The following is a 26890-nucleotide window of genomic DNA, read 5'->3' on the forward strand; positions in this document are numbered from 1 at the left end:
AGGGATGCTGTCCGGAATTCTGGATTTCTCCCAGACAGTCGGGTGATGGTGATGCTGCTTGTCTGAAGACTACACTGTGAGGTCGAGGTTTTAATATACAGTTGACATGTATATACACAACAGCCATGATTATATGAGGTTGTACTGTATTTCATAGCCTGTGTTCTCCTCAATTCCCTCCATTTCCTGGGATCCAGACAAATAAACAGCAGAGGTGGGAGTGGGAGGGGTGGGGCACAATAGCCTTGATCATCACCTGGGACCTGTTCAGCATGTTTTTGCTGGATGAGAGAGGTGCTGCCTGCTCCAAGGAGTAGAAGCATAGCTGGTCTTGGACGTGGCATCTTCTGGCTCCCCTTCCTCTGCACTGGCCTTCCTGTCCACATATTTGGTCTAGAGGTTAGGGAGCTTGAATTTTTTTGTAGCTCTTTTACAATTCTTCTCTAGATTCTTGATGATTAAAACCTGGGAAGCTACTAAAAGTTATCAATCATTGTATAGTGATTGAATTAGGAAAGACGTAAGGTATTTTGAGTGCCTACTGTGTACACTTAAGCATTCTGTGATGCTTAAAACTTAGAAAGGATCTGTTATAATTTTCATTCTTAAACGTGAAAACTGTGACCCTCAGAGTATTTTGCTAATTTTTTTCTTTCTCTTTTTTTTTTTTCAGTTTGTCCAGAATGGGTAGTTAGAAGAACTAAGATTAGAATAGAATTGTTTGTACCTGACTTCTAAGAGGCAACAATAGCCTTAACCTCATACTCTGCTGGAGAATTCTTAGTTAAGGAAATTTTCTTGTCTCTTCAGATCTCCTTCAATTTCACAACTTTTGAAGTCAAAGCACCGTAATTTTCTTAAAAAATCACTTCACCCTCATGCCCCACTGCTACTCAAGAAACTGAAAATACAAAGGCCTTGACATTGTCTATTTTAAATCATTTCACCTGATAGCCTTTTGTGAAGACAAAATATAAAAGATTCTGTTTCTGTCTCTTGTTCTGTTTAAATATTCCAGCATGACAGGCAAGATATGTTCTAGACATAGGCAACTTTAGAAATATAGAAACATCATCTGTTGGAGAGTAATTGATCCTTGTTGTGTGCCTGATAATATTTTTGGCTAGTCATCTTCAGAACATCAGATTTAATTAAACACAGACACTAATTAAAGTACAGAATGTGTGATTAAAGTCCTGGGAAATTAGAAAGATTTCAAATAAGTAGAATTCTCTTCGTATGTCCCCCCCCACCTTTTTTTTTTTTTTTGGTAATTTCTTGACCTTTTGTCAAATACAGTGCAAAGAAAATGTAATTAGTGAAGTGTGTTTTATATGCCCACTAATAGATTTTTTTCATTGAAACATAACCTTTATATGATGCTTCTGTTATTACTGGCTGTCAGGTGAAAATTAAATGAGCTTGCTCTCAGCTTCAGATTTATCTTTCTGTCTACAAAAGGCTATGTGAGAGTTTGAGTCGATACATAGCTTTTACTGATGATTCTGTAAATTAGTCCCATCAATCTGTGGTAAATAGAATCCATCCTCTCCATGAAGCTGGTGGCCTGGCCGGGCCAGCAGTGATACTTTGCAGCCCAGCACTCTCTCTTCTGCTGCTTGGAAAGTGCCTCTAGCTACCAGGAACTTCTACCAGTTAATGCATTGAGGCTGTTGTTTACTTAAAACATGCATAGCAGCCTGAAGCATTCACATACCCTCACCAATTGGAGAAAGCACCCAGTTTAGCAGTGTTCCATTCATTTCAGCTTCATGGCAATCATTCAAAACTGCAACTGAAAACTGACTCAAGGGATACAGAAGGCGCTTCCATGCCCTTTTTCCGAAGAGCCTGTTATTTTATATGTTCTGCATTGCAAACATTGTCCTTGGTTGTCTCCCCAAGGGACAGTCCCCACTAACCAAAGCTCCCAGCAGTAGTCTGGGTTGGGAAAGATAACACCCCTTGCTCTACCTGCATTTCTAAAGGTGAGCCAGAAAGTAGAAGTTGACTCTTAAATGGCTTTTCTGCTCTGTGTGTGTGAAACCTAGGATCGAGGAGGAAGCCCCCTTTATCCATCAGTCAGTGATCCTCAGATGTGATGTCTGTATCAAAGGATAGTCCCGAGTTGCTCAGAGCTGACTTGAACTCTGGCTGAGTCACCAAGGACTTGGAGATGGGATCCCACTTGGCCAAGTACCAAAATGTCTCTGGTTTCCTGCGATAACTCAGACTTTACAGGGGAGCAGTTTGACTTCACATCTTATGAGAACAAGCAGCACATCTCCAGCAGGGCCAGAAATACTGCGGGAGCAGTCCTCGCCTCGCTGTTCCAGCACTCTCCCTGCCAGTTTTGTTCAGAGCTCCAGAAGTGCAGGGGATGTGTGAACACGTCAAATTAATGAAAAACAAAGTTAAACATTTCAGGACCTGCAAAAGGGTTCAGTTCCAGAAATGAGCAAAGGTTTGGGAAGAGCCTTATTTTTTTAGTGAGGTTTATTCATCCTCCATAGACATAAAAATAAGTCTTTCAAAGAACATGAATATTTGAGGCATTTGGCAACATGCAGACTCTGGCAACCTCTCCTTATTTATACTATGTAATTATACTCGCCTTTATATGTGTGTCCTTTTCATTATTGAGCCCAACATGGTCTTTTGTGAAATTCCAGTTATTGATTAGCACTGGCAACTCTGAAATGTAGCTTTTTATACATCAATAAATCTCTTTCCCCCCTTTTTAAAATCACAGCAGATCTTGTTGGACATTTGGGGAGAAAACAACTTAAAATTCACATCCAGATCTTGGCTGCCAATTCAGGACTTTGTTACTATGAAGTTTGCCAAGTTTTCAGCTTACTCCTCGCTGAAAGTACAGTTTGGGGGTGGGGGATCCCTGTTGCTAGAGTAAAACTGGAGTGACATCATTAGAACTCAGCTAAATCTGTGGCTCCCATGAAATTCTGGCCTCCACATCTTCCCCCAACCCCTTTTTTTGTTTCTTCTTCTTCACTGCACCGAAACCCATCCTACAGTCAGTTTTCAAACTGAAAGCAAACAAAAACAGCCTGAAGGCATGACATCAGTGACCAACTATGAGCCTATCAGGTTTGTTTGAATAAATATAAATATACAACCAAAGACTCGGCCTTTTTTCAAGAGATTTAATCCTTTTGCCAGTTGTATTCTTAAAATGTTAGGTTTCATTAGGGAACTGGTACCCCTTCTCAAAGGAGAAGCTTAGTATTTCTGGGGAAGACACTAATGAGGCATGAGCTGGTGCATCAGATATTTCCAGTTTCTATTTACTGAAGTTATCGTTGTATCTAATCTGTAGTGGAACCAAGAAAATTTAGTAGCAACCAATTATTCCAAACTCAGTTATATTTAGGGTTGAATATCTTTAAGAAGAAAAGAACCAAAGCTTTTTGATAATGCTAATTTCATATTGCGCATTTATATCAAGGTACATTGAGATCATAATTTATTGAGGATTATACTAGTCCATGTAAATGGTACCCTTGAGCCTGAAAGTGTTAATGCAACTTTTCCTGCTGCCTGCTTTGCAGTCACTACACATCCCCTCATTCTTTTGGAATTAATAGACTTGTTCTTACCTTTGTCTGATTGTGCGGAGATTAGCATGTAGACCTGCTAAACTTGCCAACTGTAGCAAATGGTTAGTAACTATTCTCAATATGGGTGAGCCCACAAAGTAGTGTTTCAGAACTGAATGCTATTTCCTCACAGCAAGTTTCCTTCTTCCTATTGAATGTTGGCAACCTTGATTTTGGAATATTTTTGCATTTACAATCAAGAAACTTTCAAAGAATGTTATTCTGACTGGCTTATTAGGAGCCCATGATTTATGGCATGTTTGATTCCACCTGACTTCCATTGGATGGTTGCATTGGGAGAACATGGAATGTGTTCGAATTTTGTCAAAGCCCAAAATAGCATATTTTTGTCACGTATCAGATTCAAGCCTGTATTCTGAGCATTTATTCATTTTACTTGTGTGTATACACACACACACACACACATATATATACATATTTTTTTTTTTTGTAACACCAAAGTGATTAGTTTGTAGGCTTTGAGACTTGTGTCACTTACAGGGTCCTGTTTCCACATCTTCTGGGGTCAGAAGGCTAGTAGAAGCCATATAGCAAGAGCACAGTGGGTTCTCAGGAACCATTTACTTTCTTGTAATGCAAGAGCCTGTGTAGGGTGATCCTTGTGCTGCTGTCAGAGCAATGAGGGTCAGCCGTTGTGGTGACAAATTAGTTTTGACAAGCTTAATGACCCCAAAGAAGAAAAGTCTGTGGCTCTGATAGCAACTGGGGAATAATTGGTGAGCTCAGCCAAATGGGGAATGTGTTAAAATTCCCCAATTCTCTATGGCAGGCCAATTACACCATTCAGCAAAGGGTGGAAGGTTGCCATCCGCTTCTTTAGCCTTACAAAAGCATCAGCAGGCTATATTTCAATCAATTGAATTTGATTTGGCGGGACATCAGGACACTGAAAGAAACAACTGGATCTTTCAGACTATGTTCGTACGAGAAACTTGGGCAAAGAACAAAACGTGGATTTTTGTAAGGCACCAGTGGATAACGCTGATCTCACAATTGGCAGGTTCTGCTCGTGCACTACAGGCTAGCTTTCTCTTATTGGTCTGGGGTAGGGAGGCCCTGTGAACATAGATTCCTTAGAGTGCATGATAAGTAAATGATTGTCAATTATCAGTCCTTCCAAACACAATCTTTTCACTAACTTATTCAACAAAAAATTTATTGTGAACTTACTCTGTGTCAGGGCCATTCTGGGGTTAGGAAATAAGATGGACAAAGCAAGAAAAGACCCCTGCCTGCACGGAGACTACATTCTAATGTTATAAACAAATAAGAAATAAATCAGATGATTACCACCAGATGGGGTCAAGAGATGGTGCAAGTGCAGTGGAAGAAATCCCTTGTGAATATGGCGGATGTATTAGTTTGCTAGAGTTGTCTTAACAAGGTGCCACAAACTGGGTGACTTAAATAATAGACATTTGTCATCTCACAGTTCTGGAAGCTATGGGCCTGGAATCAAAGCACAGCAGGTTGATTCCTCCTGAGCACCGTGAAGGAACTATTTTCCAGGCCTCTCACCCTGGCTTATAGATGGTTGTCTTCTCCCTCTATTTTTACATCACCTTCCTTCTGTGTAAGTCTCTGTGTCCAAATGTCCCCTTTCTATAAGGACACCAGTCATATGGATGAGTGTCCCTTCCCCCCATGACCTTATGTTGATTACCTCTGTAAAGATCCTGTCTTCAAGTGAGGTCACATTCTGAGGTACTGGGGGTCAGGACTCCAACACATGAATCTTGAAGGGGACACAATTCAACCCATAACAGCAGTTCTGTTACCCAAAAGAAAGTGCTCAGAGAACACATCCTGGAGGGAGTGATAATGGAACTGAGACCTGAGGAAGAAGGAACCAGTCCTGGGAAGAGGTGGAGGCAGAGTATTGGGCAGAAGAAACTGCATGTAAAAAACCCAGAAATGGGAAGGGCTTTCTGTGTCTTTGGAAGGGTGGCTAGAATGCTTGTGACAATGCAGGAGGGCATTAGGTCAGAGATGTGGCAGGACCAGATCACACGAGGCTTGTTGGCCAACTGAAGGAGGAGTTTGGATCTTATTCTGAATATGATAGGAAGCCAGTGGAGCATTTTAGTCAGAGGAGCTATGTGTTGTACTTTTAATTTTAAAGCCTATATTATTGAGCACCTACTGAAAACAAAGCAGTGTGTCCAGTGTAGAGTGGGCTCAAGGCTTTTCTACAGTCTTCACCACAGCCTACCCTGGACTCTGACCCTGTTTTTAATCACCAGACTTCTTGCTGCATTCTTGTGGCCTGCTCCCACATTATGTTGTCTGTTTTCCCACCTCTAGCCTTTGCCAGTGATGTGACTTCTACCAGTGCTCATTCTGCACATTGAACTCCTATTCGTACTTTCACACCCATCTTGAAAACTACTTCTTGTATGGTATCATCCCAGATTCACACAATCCATCTCTGCCTTTGCTCATGTCTTTGATTATATCACATTGTATTGCATTTCTTTGTTTATGTGCCCACCTAACCAAATGCTGGGTTAGCTCCCTGAGGGCAAGGACCCCAACTCCATTCATCTTTGTGTGCTGAGAGCCTATCTCAGTGCGCAGCTTAGAGTCAGAGCCTAAAACCTTATTTACCAAATGAATGACTAAATTACATATAAGACAGGGCATTGTGCTGAAGAAGGGAAGCCATTAAGAACTCTTGGACTAGTGGAATAGAGTGGAAAGAAATGGGGCTTTATAGGTGCATCAACCTGAATCTGAGTTCAATCCTTACTAGTGTTACTTCTGTGCATTGTTACTTAACTTCTTGGCGCCTCCGTTCCTTCACTAGTCAAATGAGTCTAATGGATTCATGACCTTTTTTTTTAAACAGAATTAATTTAGGAAACTTTGTGACTGCACCTGGCCCATAGCCTGGCACAAACAAGATGCTCAATAAAATAATGCTTTCCTTCTCTTCTCATCTGCAGAAAGCCTTACTGTTACTGGATGTGGGGAAAAGCACAGAAAGATTCATGAAAACTCTGAATTGGGCAGTTGTTCCCTTGCGGGCTTGGTAGTTGTACACATGGCAGATGTTTACCTCAAAAATATGTTTTCGGGGAACTGAGAGAGTGGAAGGCAGTGTTGCAACATTCTGGTGGAAAATCAGGGATTTGGAGAAATTGAGGAGTCACAGCTTTTCATTACCAATCAGCTTTTTATAAAGAACTTTTTAGAGTGTAACACGTGCTGCCACAGAATACCAGCACTGAAGGTCTGATTCATTAGCCGTGATAATCCCTTTGTTTGGGGCTTTATTTCCCATTCCCAAGAGGCTGCCTGATTTGTAACATGGGAATTTCAGGCAGAACATTTTGCATAGTCTTGCAACATCTACGGTGTGAGTCTTTGTGTGGACCTGAGCAGATGATGTAAATGCTTAACTTTTAAGACAAAAGGAAAAACATTAAGAAGCTCTTTCCTTTGTGCACCCGAGCCATAATGGGAATGAGAATTAAAGAAACCTCACCGTGAAGTCTATCGGTGCTAAGGTTTCTTTGTCTGTTTTCCAGAGTCGTGGTATATGTATGTGCCTAATAGCAAGGTTTTAAATATGGTTTCTATTTAAAATCACTGTTCTCTCATGTTGCCTCTGGGGTGAGGATCTAATTTTCTATGTCAGTGCTGCCCTGGTGGTATATCCTTAGGGCGGCTCGATAAGTCTCTTGGTTGACATGTGTACTATGCAAATTCCATCTCGAGCTTCATCTTGAACTCCCTGTAGTTTGGGTCTTTGTTCCTTGTGCATACACAGTCTCAGTGCCTACTCCTCACAGCTACCTCAATAGTAACTTTTACAGTCTTCTTTTAAATGTGCTAATTATAAAGGTTAAAGCAAAGACATTAATTGGCTAGGCACCTAAACTGGAGAAATGTTATTCAGTCCAAATACATTGATTACTGTATAAACGAGAACAGGTTTGATGTGTAGGCAGCGTAAAAGGCTCTGAGGCAAGGACTCCAAACCCACTGCTTGATGATGATTTTATCATGCGTTTCCATATGAGACCCCTCGGCCACACCTTCAAAGAAAGAACAGATATATTGATACGGAGCCACTTTGAGATTTTCTTCCCGTGCCACGGCACTGCGGGAAGCGGGTGGCTTAGAGGCCTGGTAAAGATTTTTCAGGTTTTAGTTCCAGCTGCATATACGGTGTAGTGAGTTCCAGGGCAGGTTCTCAGGGACAAAGTTCTTAGATGATGTGCCAGGGAAGATGCAGGGGCTTAGTCAGTTTGCGACTGCAGGTACAGATTATTCTTGTTATTGATGTGTCTGAGAGTCAAGGCAGAAATCTCTCCTTTTGGGGGAGCTCTCATCGTTTCAGCGTTGCTGCAGAAGAAAAGGCCAGATAAAAGCTAAACATTCAGAATTATTAAAGCATGGTCAGTCCGCTCATGTACAAAGCTGTTTCTGTAACAGAATTACTGTTTGGGGACATTCAAAGTTGGCTCGAGGAAGAGGCCATTTTGGTGATGAAAGGAGAAAAAAATATATCTGGTCCATGGGATCAAAAGAAAAAAGAAACTCTGTGTAATAATGTCTTCTGGTGCACCCCAAAACTAGAGGTGAGCTCCAGTGGGTTGAGTTACTTAAGAATGGACTGAGAACCAGAATGATGTCTACAAGCCCTTTGGCTTTCTGGGAAAGGCCTTTATTTGATGGGCCAAACATATTCTGCTTGAGGATTGGATCTCCACAGAATGAAACAGGCCATCAAAGCCTGTACCATGGTGATCAGAAGGCTTCTGTCCAGGATGTTTCTGTTGATTTGGATACCAACTATAGTCTCAGACCCAGGGCACTTGGTTGTAACATTTTAGTAGTCAGTCCAGATTTTTGGCAGGCTTTTGTTTAGTTGATTTGTCTCTAAGCTTGAGACATAAGGAATTGAAATTTGAGAACATTGCTGTGTCTTGGAACTTAAAATTTAAAAAGCTTTTGGAAATGATTTTTCTTTTTTTCAGCTGCTGCATTGAAGAATAGAATTTAACTTTTATAAATGACTGTTGGGTAATGTAACCACAATTTTTTTTTGTTTTTTTTTTTTTTCCCATGGACAGTGTAAGCAGGTGGTTTGACCAGAGTTGAAGAATTCTTTTCTTTTTTCTTTCCTTTTTGCCAAATCTAGAGGATGTAGATGGTGGTAGGAAATGTTTATGGGGAAAATGGGCTATGATATGGTTGTGGCCAATGGCTTGTGCATTTATACTACCTCATTCAGGTTCCTCCTCTTTCCCATAGTTGCCATTAAAGGAAACTTCTCTTTGCTGATTACACTGACACCTGCTTTGCTTGTTATGCTTCATCTCTTAGGCAAACAAACTCAACGTGGGGATTTTTAAAGAACTCAGTATATTATTCAATCGCCAGGTAGACAGTCTATCCTTAAATATAGTTTATCAGTTATTTTTCCCTATGACTTTTGAGTCCCTAAATGCTGGGAGAGAAAATTAATCTGACATTTTGGTACTTTTTATGCTTAACAACTTTATTTGGTAACTATCTGTTTTAATACCCTACAAGCATCATAGATATTTTCTGTTCTTTAATCCATTGCCAACCTTAACCATTGCTCATGACCCCTTTTTTATTGGTATGATGCATTTAAGTTTTCAAGGTATTATATACATTATCTCTCTGAACTTCACAACAGCCTCTTGAAGCAGGCCATTCTCTGTGGCAGAAATTCCTTCTTGGACACCATGATATCTTTATCCTTATGTCTTCATGGAATTCAGGTGCAGGGGATTTTTGTTGAGAACACTTGGTTGAACTAACTTCCTTCCTTCTTTCCTTCTTTCCTTCTTTCCTTCTTTTCCTTCCTTCCTTCCTTCCTCCCTCCCTCCCTCCCTTCCTTCCAGCACAAAATGACCTTCAGCTTTCAATTTAAATCCTGAAAGAGACAGGCAGAAAACCACGTGTCTTTGTGGGTGTGGTGATTGGAGATGGAAAGAGTTGACTTTCTCCATCTTCCCTCGCTCCCACTCTGAGAGGCCATGTTTCTGAGACATCTGTCAGATGTACAGCTCTGCTTTGTGCATCATCTTCATTTGAGACAACTGCTAGCTTCAGCCATTCATGTTCTCTCTCCCTAGCCCATCCCCGTGTCCTCTCCATGTCGTGAATCCTCTTGCTTTTGCAGAACTTCTGCTCACCAGGTGGGTCCTTCTGAGCTTTCATGTGTCTATTTTATTTATTTATTTTTACCCACAGGCTTATTCCATGTTCATCATTGTCTGAATTGTCATGAATTTTGGATTTAATTCCAGACAGTCACAGGCATGTTTTCAACTGAGCAAACCAAATGAAGTAAAAAGCCTCATTCCCCTTTTACTTTATTCTCATTACCCATCCCAGCGGGGAGGATGAGTAAAGAATGCATCCTCTAGATCCTGAAAGAATTTCTAATATTCATTTTTTTCTCCGTAAGATACAGAGCTTAATCCTTTCTTTAGACATTTTCTTTTTTCTAAATAAACAGGGCCTAATTGGAAAAAGCTGAGAGAGCTAAGCAGAAAAGAATAGAAAACATTTACTGAGCTTGGAAGTGCATATTGAATACTGCGGGAAATTTGCATATGGATTACGTGGTGAAAAAATAGAAACATTCTCAGCCCATTAGTTACTGTGATGGACTCCCACTGACTAAAATCCAAGTACTTTTGCCTTGTTTTCTCCAACTGTTCTTTTCTGTAATCATTTCTCTAACCACAGGGCAGCTATTCTGTTACTGCACTTTGTACTAGGGAAAAGACAAAGTAAGGAACAGAGCTGTGCCTAGAATACGAGCAGGCTATCTCTGATTTAATCCCTGAGCATTGTACCATTATTTCTAAGCTTTGGCAGGAGGGTTGCCTCTATGAGAGGGGTCTAAGTCACATTTTCACCTCTACAGTTGTGACTACTCTTGATTCTAATCCTTGGATTCCTCCTTAGTGCCTCAGTTTCTCCAAATGCGAAGTGGAGGGTAATGTTTAGCAGCACTAATAGAAACAGGAGGAAAAGAATCAATGAATATTTATAAAAGTAAATTGAGTCCCTGGGATATAAGATCCCTCAGAAATTCAAAGCATAATTAAGATAGGGAGAACAGATTAGCGTTAAATGTATGTGTGAAACACATTTTACATTTCCTTCCAACAAAGACTGAATTTAATTTACTCTAAGTGAAGAGGAGAAAAAAGGAAAAATAAACTGTTATTGTGAATTAGGATTCTAAATTTGGATTTTGATATGTTGATTGGTGTACTATAGACATAAAGCCACATGTTGACTTTTTCAGCAAGTACATGCTGTGTGTGTGTGTGTGTGTGTGTGTGTAGTAGAGGAGGGATATACATAAGAAGCAAATCTAATTACCATTGGCAATACTCCTTCAGGAGAGCCACATCAAGTACTAGAGAAAGAATTGTTATCAAAAAGGTATTTAAAACTCTTTACCTTTAATCTATAGAAAAATCATTAAACATGGATCAGCTCTTTGTATTGTGGCTGAGGCCAGACCACGTGAACAAAGAGATGCTCAGACACTGCCTGCAGAAAACATCTACATTATTGTGTCATTGTTTGAGGAAACAACCCAAACTCTGTCACTTTACAAAAGAATCATTGTCTATTAATAGATGTGGAAGTTGGTGTAAAATAGAACAAAATATCAATATCCATCAGCCTGTTTCAGGCTTTCACAATGGCTTGGAAACTGCTGGAAAGAAAGATTTGTGCAACATCGGTCACAGAAATGGAAAGAAATCCTAGTAGATAAGCAGGACCCTCTGTGTTTAAAAACAACAAAGTGCTGCATGTGCACTAATTTGTTCAAAAAAAAAAAACCTAAAAAAAGGCAAATATTTATGAAAGATTTTATCATAAAAGTAGATAGTATAGAAATCCAAGTTCACTTTTTTCCTGGCCAGATTCTTTTGACACAAGTAAACCTTTCACTGGGATAATGAAGACATGACTAAACTTTCTGAAGAGACAGAGTTCACCAAAGAATATATGTAGTACAGACCCCAAGTCCCAGAGAAAACCAAGAAATGGTGATCCTTCCTCCTTCCAAGCAGACATCTGTATGAATATCTAAACCAGGAACCGCCTAGGTAATAATCACAATGTGATTTTTTAAGATTCATCTGGGGAAAAGCTGTGTTTGGGTTGTCAGTTTGACCCCTGGGAACTTTCTATACAAAGTGCGGCCTCAGTACCATTAGCATCTCTTGGGAGTATTTTTAGAAATGTAGACTCAGGCCCCACTCCAGACCTGCTGGATCAGAGTCAGCCTCATAATGAATTCCTCTGGAGATCTGTGTATAAATTTAAGTCCAGGAAGCACTATCCTAAGAGTCCACTTGGTATGTGATTGTTTCAGGTCTCATGTATTACCTCCACATAATAATGGATAAACTTTTGGTGATTGATTTTTGAGCATTAAATAACTGATGATTGAGAGTAGCTTTGACATTTGGATGATCTGACTTAACATTACCCATCAATCCCAGATTTTTCCACTCTCATTCATTGGGCCCTGGCAAGTTCCATGCACCGGGCTAGGCTCTGGAAACAGAGAGATGGACAGGATTGATGCCAAGCTCAGGAGATAACTGTTATGCAGATGATTACTTAAATTGTTACTTAATGGCAGATGAGTAAAGAATTATGAAGGAGAAATAAAGTGTGTAAAGAAGATGCCAAGTGGGTGAGCCTGGTGGCGTCCAGAAGATCAGACAGTGCCATGGGATCCCCTTGGGCGGTCCTACCCTTTGGAAGCTTCTGGTTCAAGGGGATCTCTTGAGTGAGTGGACCCCAGGTATGCAGAAGAGCAGCAAGGTGGATTCCCATTTCCCAATAGTAAGGTGGCTAAGAAAGAAGGAAGCTGCTGCCTTTGAGCTAACTTTTTTCCCCTTGAATAAACATTTTTATTGGCCATATGATTTTATTTTTTGAGGTGCCAAAAGCTTACCTCGTTTGCTCAAATTAGAAAAATAATAAACACCACAAGTCCAGAGAGCATGCAAAAAAGAGCTCTAAATGGGGCAGTAGTTCCAGCTCTGCTTTATTGATTGTCGTTCTCCAGATTCTCTTGGCCTGGGTGAACCTGTGGCTAGGCAGCTTCCTCTTTTCCCTCTCGCCCTCAGCAGGGTTGTCTTAAAGTGATCAGCAGTATCCCCGTCTATCTTTACCATGGCTTCAGCTGACCTCAAATCAGCCAGAGGGCCGATGTTTTTTCCTGCTTCTCTCTCTCCTCACATTCCTTCTGTTTTTCTTGTTGAGGTTGCTTTTCCATCTCAGTCATTTCAAGTTTGAATTTGATTTGCATATCTAAACTGCTAATTATACCAGTTACTTGCAGTGCTTCTGCATTCCAAAAAAGAAGTCTGAAACTGACCCCTTTCATTAAAGTCAGTGTCAGTTTGCCCTGAAATTTGGAGCTATGGCGACAAGTCTTTTTTTTTTTTTCCTTAAAAATGTATTTTTAAAAGGCCAGCTGCCAACGACTGTATTTTTCAGGTCCCAAACGCTCATGTTTCTGCTTGTGTTTTTCTGTAGTCTAGCATACATTCTTTAACTAAATACTACTCTTGAAAGATCAAAAGGAATACTCCCTGCTTTCATTTTGTTCTTGGCTGTAGCTCATGGATGTCTTTTTTTTTTTTTCTTAATTTACAAAAAGCTTTCTTTTCTTCAGAAGAAAAAGATGTGGCTCTGTGGATCATAAAGAGATCATTAGTGTTTACTAATACAGTCTGTTCTTAAGTTGCTTTACTACCATGTCTTTTCAGTATTATTTACTGAGCAGCTGAAATAATTGGGCTTTGAATTTTTTAGATTACTATAAAGCAAGACCTATTGTCACTTATTGCTGGGTATAATTGTACCATATGTATTTAGTGCAGCTATTTATTCATCTCCCTGGTGGATAACTTTGTCAAAGTGAATTGAGATATTTCTGTGTGTGCAGTTGGAATCTAGACAACATTTGCATTTCATGTAGCACTTAAAAATATTAGAGGGCTTCACAAATATTTTTTTTCTTCAGACCTGAGGGTCTGTTCTTTAAATTCTACTTATGTTTTATTAGTCTTCACTGTTTGTTAGAACAAGTACTGTTCATGTGAGTATATAGTTATCTTGAGTGGATTTTAAGCCCTAGCAACATAGTTTTAAAAAGAGAAAGGAAGGAAGGGAGGGAGGAAAAGAAAGCGTTTTAATATAAATAGCTTGTATATTAATATATAATAACTAATTTGTCCATTATTGAACAAACCTGCATTGGGAGTTTTCTGTGCACATTAGTGCATCATGGAAAGGACCAGCCCGGTCCCTGTCCTAAAGGAGCTCAACCGCCGTGAGGATGTTATAAGGCATATGTGTGGGAGCCTAAACCTAAGCTTAGGAATGGAGGCTGCTTTCCTGAAAAGGGGATATTTAAGCTCACTTGGAAAAAACAAGTAATATTTAACTAGGAAAATAGGAGAAAAATGTTTTCCCAGGCTAAGGAAATACAAGTGCAAATGCCCTGAGGTAAGAAAGGACACAGCATCTCCAGGGAACTGAAAGACCAGTCTGGCTGCAGCCAAGGGAGCAAGAGGGAAGAAAGAGGAGGTGAGGAGGAGGGGGGAGAGTAGGCAGGAGCCAAACCAAGCAGGACCTTGTAAGCCATGGTTAGGCTTCGGTCTTTATCCAAAACCAATGGGAAATCTTTGAAGAGTTTACCACAGGGAGTAACATGATCAGATTTCTAGTTTTCATCAGATTACTCCTGCAGCCATTTTGGGCAAAAGTAGTTGGAGGAGAGTCTTTAGGAGATTACTGAAGTAGACCAAGTGGAAGAGGACGGTGGCTTAGACTAGGGGAGGTCAAATGTTGATGGAGAGCAGTAGAGATGTTTGAGAGATACCTAGATACTAGAGGTGTGTGTAGGAGAGAGAGATGTCAAGGATTATTTCCGGGTGCTGGGCTGCACTGTTGAATAAATAGAGAGCAGGAAGTGAAGCGCTGTATGAGGAGAAAAGTCATTGTTATGTGTTGGAATATTTACTTTGAGGTACCTGTGAACCATCAGTATGGAAACATTGAATAGGAGGTAGGGCCTGGAGCTCAGAGGAGAGGTCCAGGCCAAGTGTAACGTTGATAACCCTGTGCCTTCTGATATGATACAGGTTGGATTTTTATATCCAACAAAGGAAAATAGTAAAATGAACTATTTTTCTCTTTCTTGAGGAATTTTACTTCAAGTGGAGTTAGAAATGCTATAACAAATATTTAGGCAAATATTGAATCATTAACCATTTTTCAAAAAACATTTACTGAGCATCTAATACATATTAGGCACCTGTTATATTATGGGAACTTCTAAAATATCATTCTTTTCCCCATAAGTAAGGTTACTTTGAAGAAAGGCTTAGCCAAGTGGGCAACTAAGAAGGATTAAGTTTTGTCACCACTGGTAGTAAGTTGGTAGTAAATTCAGGAGCTTTTTCATTTGATGAAATGAATGAGGGTTCATTCTGTAAAGTATTTCATTGTTTGGCTGAATGTGCAACCTTGAAGTCCTTCCAGAATGCTCAGGTTGACTATTTCATAACAGGTCTGACTTTGCATTCGTTTCTCCGCAGCCTAAGCGTCTGAGTGGTTTACAGATGCATACCACTTTTATTTTTTAATTTGAGAATTACAGTTATTAAAACAAAAGAGTATGCCAAGAACATAAGACTCATAATACTTATTAGTCATTATTAATGACTTCCTTCTATGCTCAGACTTTGGTGAGAATGATTGGTATAATTTAGGATTTTGACACTATTCACTATAGCAAATTTAAGCTACTAATATTTTTCACTTTGTAAGAAAACAAAAGAAAAAGCATGTTTGGATTCCTTCCAAAACACATTTTTTTCTTTATCTCTTTAACCTCTTGAGAGGTAACATTACCTTGGAGTTGCACAGAGGAAATCTTTGTTAAATGATTGAGTCCTTTTGATCATGATTCTAGTTGTCGACCTGCCACTTACTGTGTCTTTGGCAAGTCACTTGACCTCTCTAGGTCTCAATTCTCTTCACTTGTAAAATCAGGGTAATAGTATTAGATAACTTGAATACATGATAAGATAATGATGGCTAACTTTCATTGGGAATTTACTGTGTGCTAAATAGTTTCATGTCAGGATTGTTGGCTCTGTAAGATGACTAAGGAGATAAAATAAACATATCTTAGAAATAATATGTTTTACTCATTTTAAAATTTCTTTGGAGAATAAGAAACAATAGTAGTTTAAATTCAGTGAAAAGATCAACTACTCTAAATAATACGCCAGTATTCTCATCAAAACAAAATATCCATGATCCACATCAAATGTGACAATTTAGGTAAAATTTTACCATTCTTCTGGTAAATGGAGTCAAGTTCCAGAAAGAGGAGGAAGTTATGTTAAGTAGAAGAGTCAAGGGAATTGAGATTACAATTCTTAGCCGAAGATTTACTTAAGTTATAGGGATCAAACTCAGCACATGCATACAGTGATTGAATACCCCATGGTTCTCAATATGTAAAAGGTCATACATGGAAAGGGTTAATGGATTTGATGATAGTTTCTTACCCATGCTTAAACCATGGGAATATATATAGGAAGAAGGGGCAAGATGTAAGAGTGATTCCGTCAAAAAACAAGAAGGAAAAGGGCTCAAAGAGGAGTTAGCTAGTTTAAAATCAGTACAAGGAAGAAGAGCAAGGAGAAGGAATGGGAGGTTTTCTGAGCACCTGCTATATGCCAGTGAGGCACGTGATGGGAGAGACATGTGGAAGAGATCAGTTGTGAAAGCAAGAATGTTGGAGGTGAGGCATTTTGGAAGCAAGCGGGTGAGTAGTCTTGATGAATCTTGCGGGTTGTCAAAAGAATTGTCAGTCCCGGGACTGTGGAGCTGCCCTGGAGCATCACTCCGCGCTCGCACCTCTATAGTGGCTGCCAGGGCTAATGCAAGGTTTGAGTTCCATTATTTTCATATCTGCTTCTTTTTTTAAGCAGCCAGATGCTGATGACTTTTAGCAAGTACCAGAATTTATATTTAAGCCATGCATAATGAAAATTGACGGCTTTTTGTTGAGAAAAGCACGGTGTCAGGAAAATATCCCTGCCACTCTCTTTCTCCCTGTCACAGTGGTGGAAATTTTACATTTGAAAGTGAAAAGGCTTAAGATATAATTTTTTAATCCCATCTTTCCTGCCCACTTGCATCTTTTCCAGAGCTTGTCAGGGCCAGATCTGGAATAGTAAGAGCCATTAAAAATTTGGCATCCTGTGCTCTGCTTTTTGGAATAAACTCAGTGTGGGCCAATTTATGGTAAATTATTCTCTTCATGTGTGAATTTCCTTTTCTCTTTTGGCAAATTCATGCTTGCCTCTACACCCCTGCACACAGATCTTAAATACACACAGTTATTACAAGAATCTGTGTGGGATATGTGTGCAAGTGTTAGTGTGTGCCCGTGGCTGTACCCACAAGTGCATATGCACATATTTGCACCTATGTGCCTATATGATAGCAAATTGACTTAAACAGTTTGTCTTGGAAGTTTGTGTTGCTGTATGTATGTTAGCATACATTCTGTTGCAACCCGCAAACAGTTTCTCAGTCAAGAGATGACAGAATTCAGCAATCATTTTGGGAAACACCATAGTAAATAAATATATTGCTTAGCTCCTTTAAGCTAGGCACGCCAATTCTTAATAAAACTGAAGACAAGCAGTGGCATTTCTTCTCTTTGTAGTTGAAGACAACTGCAGGGCAGTCTGTCCACTGCCGACAGGAAAGGCAGAGCCAAGGCCTTGCTGCAGCTCCTGTGCTCTGACTACAGAAAGATCTGGAGCTAGGAGTAGATACAGTCTTGAGTTATATCAGATTGTAGTTTCTTCCTCCTATTCAGAGAGGTTGGCTATAGGATGGTGGGCAGAGGCATTGCGTGGGAAATTGCTTGACCAGCTTTTTGGGGATATTTGACTCAGGGCAGTTCAGGGCAGGGTCCCAAAGATCTTTTTTCCTTGCATGAGAAGCTCTGATGAGAGGCTGTTTCCTGGCTTATTTGAGAGCATATTAGCTCAGTTTAGGGCAATTTAAAACAGTTTCTTTTCCTTTGTGTATGGAGAAGGCACACATTTATGTGCCTTGAATTATTATTGCTAATAACATGTTCCCAATGGGTCTGTGTATATTTAGCTAAGATTTGGAAAAGGGTGTGGTAGGAAAACAGCCCACTCCCTTCACCAGTATTGCTACAAATTTCTCAGAACATCAATAAAGAAGCTAATGCATCACATCCACAAAAAAAATACAGCCATATGTTGTTGTTAGTATTGTTTCCCCACATGATTAGATATTAAAATAGTTATATATTTTACAGTAATTCTGTAGAACATTAAATCCAGCAAAACCCATAAATGCATTTTATAGCTTTTGCGATGTTGACTATTTGATGTCATCATGAATGGTGACTGGCCCTACCTAATTAAAAGGCCTTAATGAGCTTATTACACAAGGAAGTCTAGGACATCAATATGCTTTTTTACAAAGCGTTCATTTTCTCCATTTTGTTTAGCATTTATTTAGCAAGTAATCTGCAGTCACTTGAGTATATGCCAAGCACTGTACCCAGTGCTGGCAATAAAAAGATTAATAAGACTCAGTCCTTTATCCTCATAAAGCTCTGACAGCCTAGTGGGGGAGACAAACAGTCCAATTAGTGTACCTCTGTGCATTAGCAAGGCAGTGGGCAAGGCATGGTGGTGTGGGGGGAGTGATCCATTGTACCCTGGTGAAAGCATAAAGGAGGGCCTCACAGAGGAGGTGACGCCAAACTAAAGGGTCAGTAGGATGTCATCAGGCACAAAGAATAGCAGGGGCAGAGGCAAAATAGAGTTAGGGAACTGCAGCTGGCCTGGCCTGGAGCCCTATGGGAAAGGTGGGAGGACAGAGATCAGGGGACAGACCTGGCCACATACATGCTAAGCCCTTCTGTCACAGGTGGTCTCTCTCCTCCTCTGTTTCTGTTTCTCCATTTCTCTTTTCTTTTTGCCTACTTAGTTCTCTTTTACTTCATTCATCCCTATCTGTCTTAAACTTGAGAGACCTTTGAGAGGAACTAGGGCTTTAGAGAATGTTGCTGACATTTTTAAAATGCAAAAAAATAATGCCTAAAATCCAAAGGCTGATTCCTCCAACTTCCCTGCATCCTCACTCCTAGTATATAGAAAGTAATTTGAGGGTGTTTTGGAGCAGGCTGGGTCAGATTCCAAATTTGTTCTGAGTGTGTGTCTGCCTCCTGGCATGTGCTACGAATGCAGGAAAGGTAGGATGGAACCTGACAGTTATTGTGGACCATCCACACAGCCTCTAGAGTGCTGAATGTGCAAGAAACTCTGTATTCCCTGGCCCGCTGTTGTACAGATTGGTACTTACAGAATTTGAAAAATTGTTTTCCTAAATATAAAGGAGCAAAATATCTAAAAGTTGCTTTTATAAACATACTTTATATATACTTCATGAAATATTGTGCTTATGTAGATCCATGTATATGGGATTACATCTAACCCTGTGGTGGTCAGAAACACAGATACACAGAAAATTAAATAATTTAAGTTCTTTTAGGTATATTTATGCAGGACCAATTACGTAGCGATAAATATATTTACTCTACTGGCATGCAAGCAAAGTGCATTTACTGAGGTCTGACTGTGAACCTCTGAAGGATACATGCTCTGGTAGATACGTATTTGCAGACCGCATGGAATCAGTGCTAGCAAACAACGACAACAACAAAATCCAGGCAACTTACTTCTTGTTATGTTTAAACAACCCCACACAACCAGTTTTCATTATTTACCCACTCACAAAATAATTATTTGCTTGAAATTGTAGTTTTCTGGCATTGTATTGACATGACATGAATAATATATGATCCTTTATATTTGTTGAATAACTGGAGATAGCCATATGATCTGTTTTAAATTTCAGTGTTGCACTGTGGAATATTCTTTTCCCAGAATATAATGCCCATGATGAGGTTCCATTTGTCCCCAGCTCCTTTCAATTATTATAAACCAGACATTTGATAATTTCCATAAAAATTTAGTATGGTTCAAATGTTGGCACAGAAATGACATATTTCTCTCTACAATGTTATGTGGCTCCTAGAAACATTTTTTTCCTCTTTTCATTTTTTATGTTGCCCCCTCATTTATTTTGCCACCTCGTTTAAAGTGCCCTTTTAAAGATCAGCTGCTGCCCATGACCCAGAATGTTAAAAAAACAACAAATTGCCTTAAACCAATAGGAAACACATACATACTGCCCATTTAGGTCACCTTTGTTTTATACAGATTTCTTAATCAAAAACAAGAAACACAACAAGCCAGGAAGTTGTATTTATGAGCTAGTTAGTAGATTCATTTTGTACACTAGAATAACAAGGAAAAACATAGTAACTGGAATCTCTTTATTACCATGGTTTAGGAAAAACATTACAGAAAGGGTTTTATATTAATTCTACTAAATGTTAATGGTTCCAGAAAATCTGGATGAATGAGTACCGTAGACCACTTCAGAATGCCAGATGAGTGGCATGCATTGAAGTAGCTGACTCACTGAGGCCAACGTGTCAGTCTCCTCCCCACTCTGGCTGCCCCAGCCAAGCCAAGGAGACCAGGAAACTTTGAAGGCTGTCCTCGGAAATGCAAGTGCAAATCTATTCAGATATTGGAAACCTTGGAAAATCAGTTTAGGGTGCACTGATTTCCTTGAGGTTAAGAGAACTCTCAGGATTATCCAGAGGTAATCCTACCACAGTGTTAAATAAATTTCCGATGAGGCCACTATTTCTCTGCCTAGAACCTTTGAAATATTATAAAACCGGTATTACAATTTAACAACCAAATGGAAACAGAAACTCCCTTTCTGTGGGTACATTGTTCCCTTATGGACAAGAAGGTGATTAGACTGAAAATATGAGTAAAATCACAAAGTGAGAACAGAGACATCTTCTCTGTCCTCATTACAGAATTAGTAGTCTGAATGAAGCATGGAGAGGAAGGAACTCCGTATTACTCAGTGTAACAAATTCATGAACTAGACACTTTTTAAAAGCCTCAAAACATTTGGATTATTTTCTTTTTCTCCCTTTATGTAACACTTTCTACAAACTGAGGTGGTAAATACTAAGATTTGCTGGAGCATCCAGTCCTAAGGAGAATGCACTGGGAACAGAAACCGCAGGGTGGCACGAGGTGAGCCAGATGTCCAAATGCGAATGAGACTGAAGGAGAAACAAAGTCAGAGGGTCCCTGTGTGCTTCTGCAGTCTTTCTGTTTTGTTCCTTGTCTTTTTTTTTTTTTCCTGACTTTTCTTTCTCTTTCTTTCTTTTTCTTTCTTTCTTTCTTTCTTTCCTTCCTTCCTTCCTTCCTCTTTCTTCCTTTCCTTCCTTCCTTTTCTTTCTTTCTTTCTTTCTTTCTTTCTTTCTTTCTTTCTTTCTTTCTTTCTTTCTTTCTTTCTTTCTTTCTTTCTTTCTTTCTTTCTTTCTTTCTTTCTTTCTTTCTTTCTTTCTTTCTTTCTTTCTTTCTTTCTTTCTTTCTTTCTTTCTTTCCTTTCTTTTCTTTCTTTTTTCTTTCTTTCCCAGACAACACTTTCTGGAAACCTAAATTTAAAAATTAGATTTTAGTCTTCCACACTTTTTAAAACATTTGCATTCTTTTTTATTGAAGTATAATCAGTTTACAATGTTATGTCGATTTCTGGTATACAGCATAATGTTTCACGCTTTTAAGGATGAAGCTGCCATAATCTGGTTCATCAAAAGCAAGCACTTTCTTTATTCTTTCATTTTTGCTCTAATTCTTTTGTTTATTTTATCTCTTTTTTGTCCTTTAAATCCCATCCCACTTTCAACCTGAGGTAAGTTTAATGATTCCAAGAACCTTACTTCTCAAAGTGGAATGTTTGAATATTCAACATTTAGAAGTATGACCTTGGAGACAGTTACAGATGCAGAATCTTGGGCCCTAATCTGCATCTACTGAATTAGAATCTATATTTTAACAAGATGCCCAGGTGATTTATGAGCACATAAAGGTGGAAACACTGTCTTGGAAGTAAGCTTCTAAATCTCACATGAATACGTGAGTCAGATTTCTCACCTCTTCTCAGGTGTGTGAAGTGGCTTGGGCCCTCAGCTGTGCTTTGGCTCCCTCTTTCTGATCACAGGAGAAGCCATCTTTCATTTACACCTATTGCAGGTATGTCCATGATTCAAGTGGACTTGAACTCTTGGGCTTATTGTGGAAGTCACCTTGAATATATCCACAGCATTATAAATATTTGCTGACCTTTCCACCAGCGCCTTTCATCTCTGTTGTCTTTGCGCTGTACGTGGAAAATGTAAACTAGTATATAATTCATCAGTCAGTCCCGGCGCTGCACAGCATACCTTAGCTTCAGCCGTTACTAATGGGATTAATTGGTCTTGACTATGAAGTTATAAAAGCTTATACCTCCAAGGGTCATAAACACTGAGCCTTGATTGAAATCAAATGTATATTTTTAAAAAGCATGTCCAGCATCATAGACTCCTTTCTGTTTTGGCTTTGTTGACACTAGTCATGGTATAAAAATCTGATCAGGAAAGGTTTGCTGTTTTTACTGCTTTGAATATGAAGTTGTGCTTCTCAGCACTCTAAGTAGCTGATTAGGGGAGGGCATAATATTCTACTTGATTATTGGTTACACATATGGAATAAATCCTATTTTAATGGTGTCTAATGAGTCTTTCATTTTCAAAACCTTACATAAAAGCTTCTAATAGAAAGGGAAAGTAATATTTCAAAGGTCATCTTAATGCCACTTAATGTCAACAATCTGTAATCAAGCCAATATATATAGATGGTGATTACAGTCCAGTTGTGATCCTTTAAATATGAAATAATCTCCTAAATTAACAAAGTGGTGCAAGCTAAGGTTCTCTGGGTTTGAGGCAACTTACACTTTTTAATTACGGTTTGTTACTTGGAAACAGCCTTGGAGTTAAAGAGTTTTTTTTTTTCTCTCAGAATGAGGCTTTATGCAGTGCAGTATTTTCAAAACCCATGAGATTTAAAGTTCTGTCACTTACAGTTTCATGCATTGTTCTTCTGTGTGTCTGTAAAGCCACTGAAATGTATGATTAGAAAATGATGGCTCCCCTTCAGTGCTTCTTCTCAACAGCCGAATGTAATGAGCATTAGAAATGTGGGGTGTTTTGTTGGTCAGGAGGCCACCAAGGGAACTTGTAGGCATACCTATTTCAGAACAAGACATCTGCTTGGCAACAGATTAAATAGTCAGGCGTTTAAAGAATCTCTAGTGTGAGATCAGTGTTCTGGAATTTTGTCTCATTTGAGGTGCAGATGGAGATAACCCTGCTTTATCCTGGGATGGAGATGTTCCTTTTCAGTCCGGGGCTGTTGCTAGTCTATATGACTGTTGTCCCAATTAGAAATGGATGAATTCTGCAAGATGCTTTATTTTTGCCAGGAGACTTTCTGAAGAAAATCAACAGTGATTACGATATGAATGGCATTCTGAACTCTCAGGCACCTGTAGTAGCATCAGAATCTCCTGGAAGGCTTGTTAACACTCAGATGTCTGGGGCTCCACCCCTAGGGTTCTGTTCTGTGAGTCTGTGGTGGAGCCAGAGAATTTATATTTATGACAAGTTCCCAGGATATGCTGATGCTGCTGGTCCAGGCACCACGTCTTTGAGAATCACTGCTCAAGGTTCAGCAGTATATCTGCCCAACCATATGCACGGACCTTGCTTCTATCGTCCCATGAGTAAAATTTGAGTTTTATTCATCTTGTTCCTCCCAATGCCAATGCATAGTGCCATGCTCATAGGGCTTACTCAGTATTTGTTAGAGAAAAAAAGAATGCTATTAAGATAAAATGACTAATGTGTATCAGACCCCTTTCCCACCACCATTCCCTCCCACATTACCATTCTGCATTTTTCTCTCTTTTTGTTCTACTTTTCCTCCTTCTACTACCCCTCTTCGATTCTGAGAATTTGTTTGTTGTTTTTCTCTCACTTCTTGTATATGGCCTGGGTTTGAACCATAGGCAGCCTCAGGCCTGATGATCCAGAATTGTGTGTGTCACTGGAACCAGGGTTCCTAACTCCACAGTCACTCCAGGAAGACATATCCAGAGACTAAGATATTTGTCAATTTTTGTGTAGAGATTGGTATGTGGCAGTGACCCAAGCAGTCAGGTGACAATTTGGACCTTAGATCTCAGGATATACTTTGCACTTTAGGAGTCTTGATGAGAAAGCATTTGGCCAAACTGAAGGAAACTCTTCCGCCATGGTCCCTGCTTTCCTACTTTAAATGTTCATTTACTCACTCATTAAAGATTTGGAAAACACGAAAAAAAAAAAAAAAGGAAGAAGAAGAAAACAAGGCATCCATTTACTCAAACACCCAAAGCACCCACCCAGTTTGGCTGTATTTTGTAACAATCTTTTTTAGTTCTACATAAATGTTAAATTTTAATGCATTTGCATTTAATTGTATTTATAAATCTGGGGGTAAAATTGCCTGCAGGAGAGGAAATTCTTTTGTTGAATTACAGGTTTATTCCCACAATGAATGATAATGATTCATTACAAAATTGCTTGCTTTCAAGTTTCATCCAGAGACCATTAGAGAAATGAACAGCACCTAATTTCTCTTCTAGCAGAATTGTTAGTGTGACAAGTTCAGTTAAGTGTGGTTCTCTGCATACTCCTTTGGTGGGTTGGGTGTTAGAAGCCATTTGTCAATTCTTCAGTGATTTTATTGGTATGAGGTTCATGGTTTCTTCCCAGTGAATTTCTTCAACATGAGTGAGTGATGATGTATAAGCCCCAAAGTACATGAGGTTTCTTTTCTCTTGCCTTTATTAACTCAGTGCAGTCAAACCTCTTCACTCTTAGTCTTTTCACCTGAAAATACTAAAATTTTAGTACAAGTGCTACAAATACTTTTGTCTCCTGGCCTTTCTTGTTACAGAGTAAACATTTGAGATCAGCTGGATTTTCATGATTTTTAAAAAATAATCTTTTTGTTGTCATTTTTAGTCTGGGTGCCCATAATTTCGTCCATCTTTGCTATTTTTAAAAAATAGTCAGGAAGTTCTCAGATGCTCACTTTTCACTGATTTGCGTGGAATGCAGCAAGCTCTTTGGTCTTTGATTATTGCTTCTCTTAACAATAATAACTAGCAATTTAACTAGACACTTTAATGGACATTTACATGGGCATTTAACTGGAGAAAGTTTAGAACACTAGTCTACAGTTAGTTTATTTCTGATGAAGTGACAGTGGAGTTAGATCTAGGACGTGTCTGGGATCCCTCTCATCACTCTGTGGTAGATCTGGGGGTCTTCTTCACAGAAATCTTGTTACGCTAATCTGGTTCTCCAGGCGTGTTTTGGTGCTGAGACAATACAGTCTTGTTTCTGACCAAGATCTGGGGTGACTAGAGAAGGGAGTGGATGCTGAAGCCTACTCGGGTCTTGGTGTGCACTCCTGGAGTTGGCCCCACGATGATGCCCCCCCCTCAAAAAAGAGCGTTGCTAGGAACAAGGCTGCAGGCTTGATGGGTAGAATACCACAAGCTCATTTTAGACCCAAGTGTGGTCTACCAGGTGATTCCAAGACAAATAAACTGAGCTCCAGAAGCTTGCAGAGTTATCATTCAGAATGAACCTTAAAAACGGAGATTTGAGTGGCAGAGGTCTCTGAGCCATGAATTGGGATTTCTTTGAGCCTCTGTATTCTCAAACTTGATACCCATTTGAAAACCTGAAGAAATAAACCACTTAAATCCCCTCTCCCTCTAGCGATAAAACAGTGTATGTCTTTTACTCTGTTGAAAAATAGTTGGCTTCGTCAGCAATCATCTTCTGTTCAGGCTAAATTTATTTTTATGTGAAATAGAAATCAGGAAAACACCAAAATTATTTTAAGCAAAATATCAAAATTGAAATAAACCAACATATGTCTGTGAAACATGTATAACTCTCAATCAAAAATAAGTGCAACTTTCACAAATTTCTTAAAATATTCCAGCATGTAAAATCTGGACAACTTAAATAGAGGGAGTTGTGACATGTTTGATTATTCTTTCTCCTTAGTTCATTCTTTACTTAAAGGTAAAAATTCAAATACCCAAAACCTGGCCAGCTCTGTCATCCCTTCATGAACAATATACTCCCTCATCTATTGTAATAAGAGAACCAAATAATTTTATAACATTTCTTGTAGTAAGTTTAAGTTATATCTGCTAATTTTTAATGAAAACCACCCTAAATTGACCCTCTTTACTTCTGTCCTCACCATCAACCCCTATATTCCTAAGAAGTGAGGTTTCTTAATTGCTTTAAGCATATTATGCTGTGTTTTGATGGTTTTTCCATGTTTCTAAGTTTTCCTTGCAGTGGAACTCAAATGGCATTAAATTTGTCAAAGTGACATAAATATTCTGGGGCTTAATACCAAAGAGAGAGTTAAAGGATAAATGCTCATCTCACATTTATGCTTCATTTATAGGCTTTCTCTAACACATTTCGTATTAGATTGGAACTTCAAGAATTGAAATTACTTTGACCCTCTAATAGTAGCTAATATTTTGCCCACAGAAGACTTCAAGTAAATATTACCACCAGTAAATATTATTGACAAACCAATGAAGCATTTCTTGAAATCTTTAGCTTTTCATTTTTAATTCTTCTCTTCAAGAACTAGGGTAACAAATTTCTTAAAGTAATAAAAATAAAACTATTACTTTATTTGGAAAATGGTTTAACACTAAATAAAATGTCTTCAAGTTCTAAAAGCATGTTAAAAACTTTATCTCATTAGGCTTGGCATCACCCTGTATGTTAACAAGGTGACTCCTGGGAGTTGAAAACCACTTAAGACAGAGTTAAGAAAGTTTATGATCATAATGATTCAGCAGACACATATCCTTTTCATCTCAGACTCTTGGATCTTCGGGTTACTTTTTTTTCTTGTACATCACTCTGAATTATTTTTGTTAGTTTATTAGTTGTAAAAAGTTTCTTCCTTCCTCGTTCCTTCAATTTAGACCAATTTGGAAATGGAAAACTGTGTTAATTTTTTAACAAATCTTTAAGACACGCATTACTGTATTTTTATTAACTGAGCCAG

General features: G+C 39.0%; 1 protein-coding gene across 3 annotated transcripts in view; it reads left to right on the forward strand.

Moving 5' to 3' along the window:
* The window catches only part of GLIS3 (GLIS family zinc finger 3), a 526902-nt gene that overhangs the window by 397877 nt on the left and 102135 nt on the right, over positions 1 to 26890 (forward strand). The window lies entirely within an intron of this gene.

The sequence above is a fragment of the Vicugna pacos genome, chromosome 4, assembly GCF_048564905.1.
Source record: "Vicugna pacos chromosome 4, VicPac4, whole genome shotgun sequence".
Taxonomy (NCBI): Eukaryota; Metazoa; Chordata; class Mammalia; order Artiodactyla; family Camelidae; genus Vicugna; species Vicugna pacos.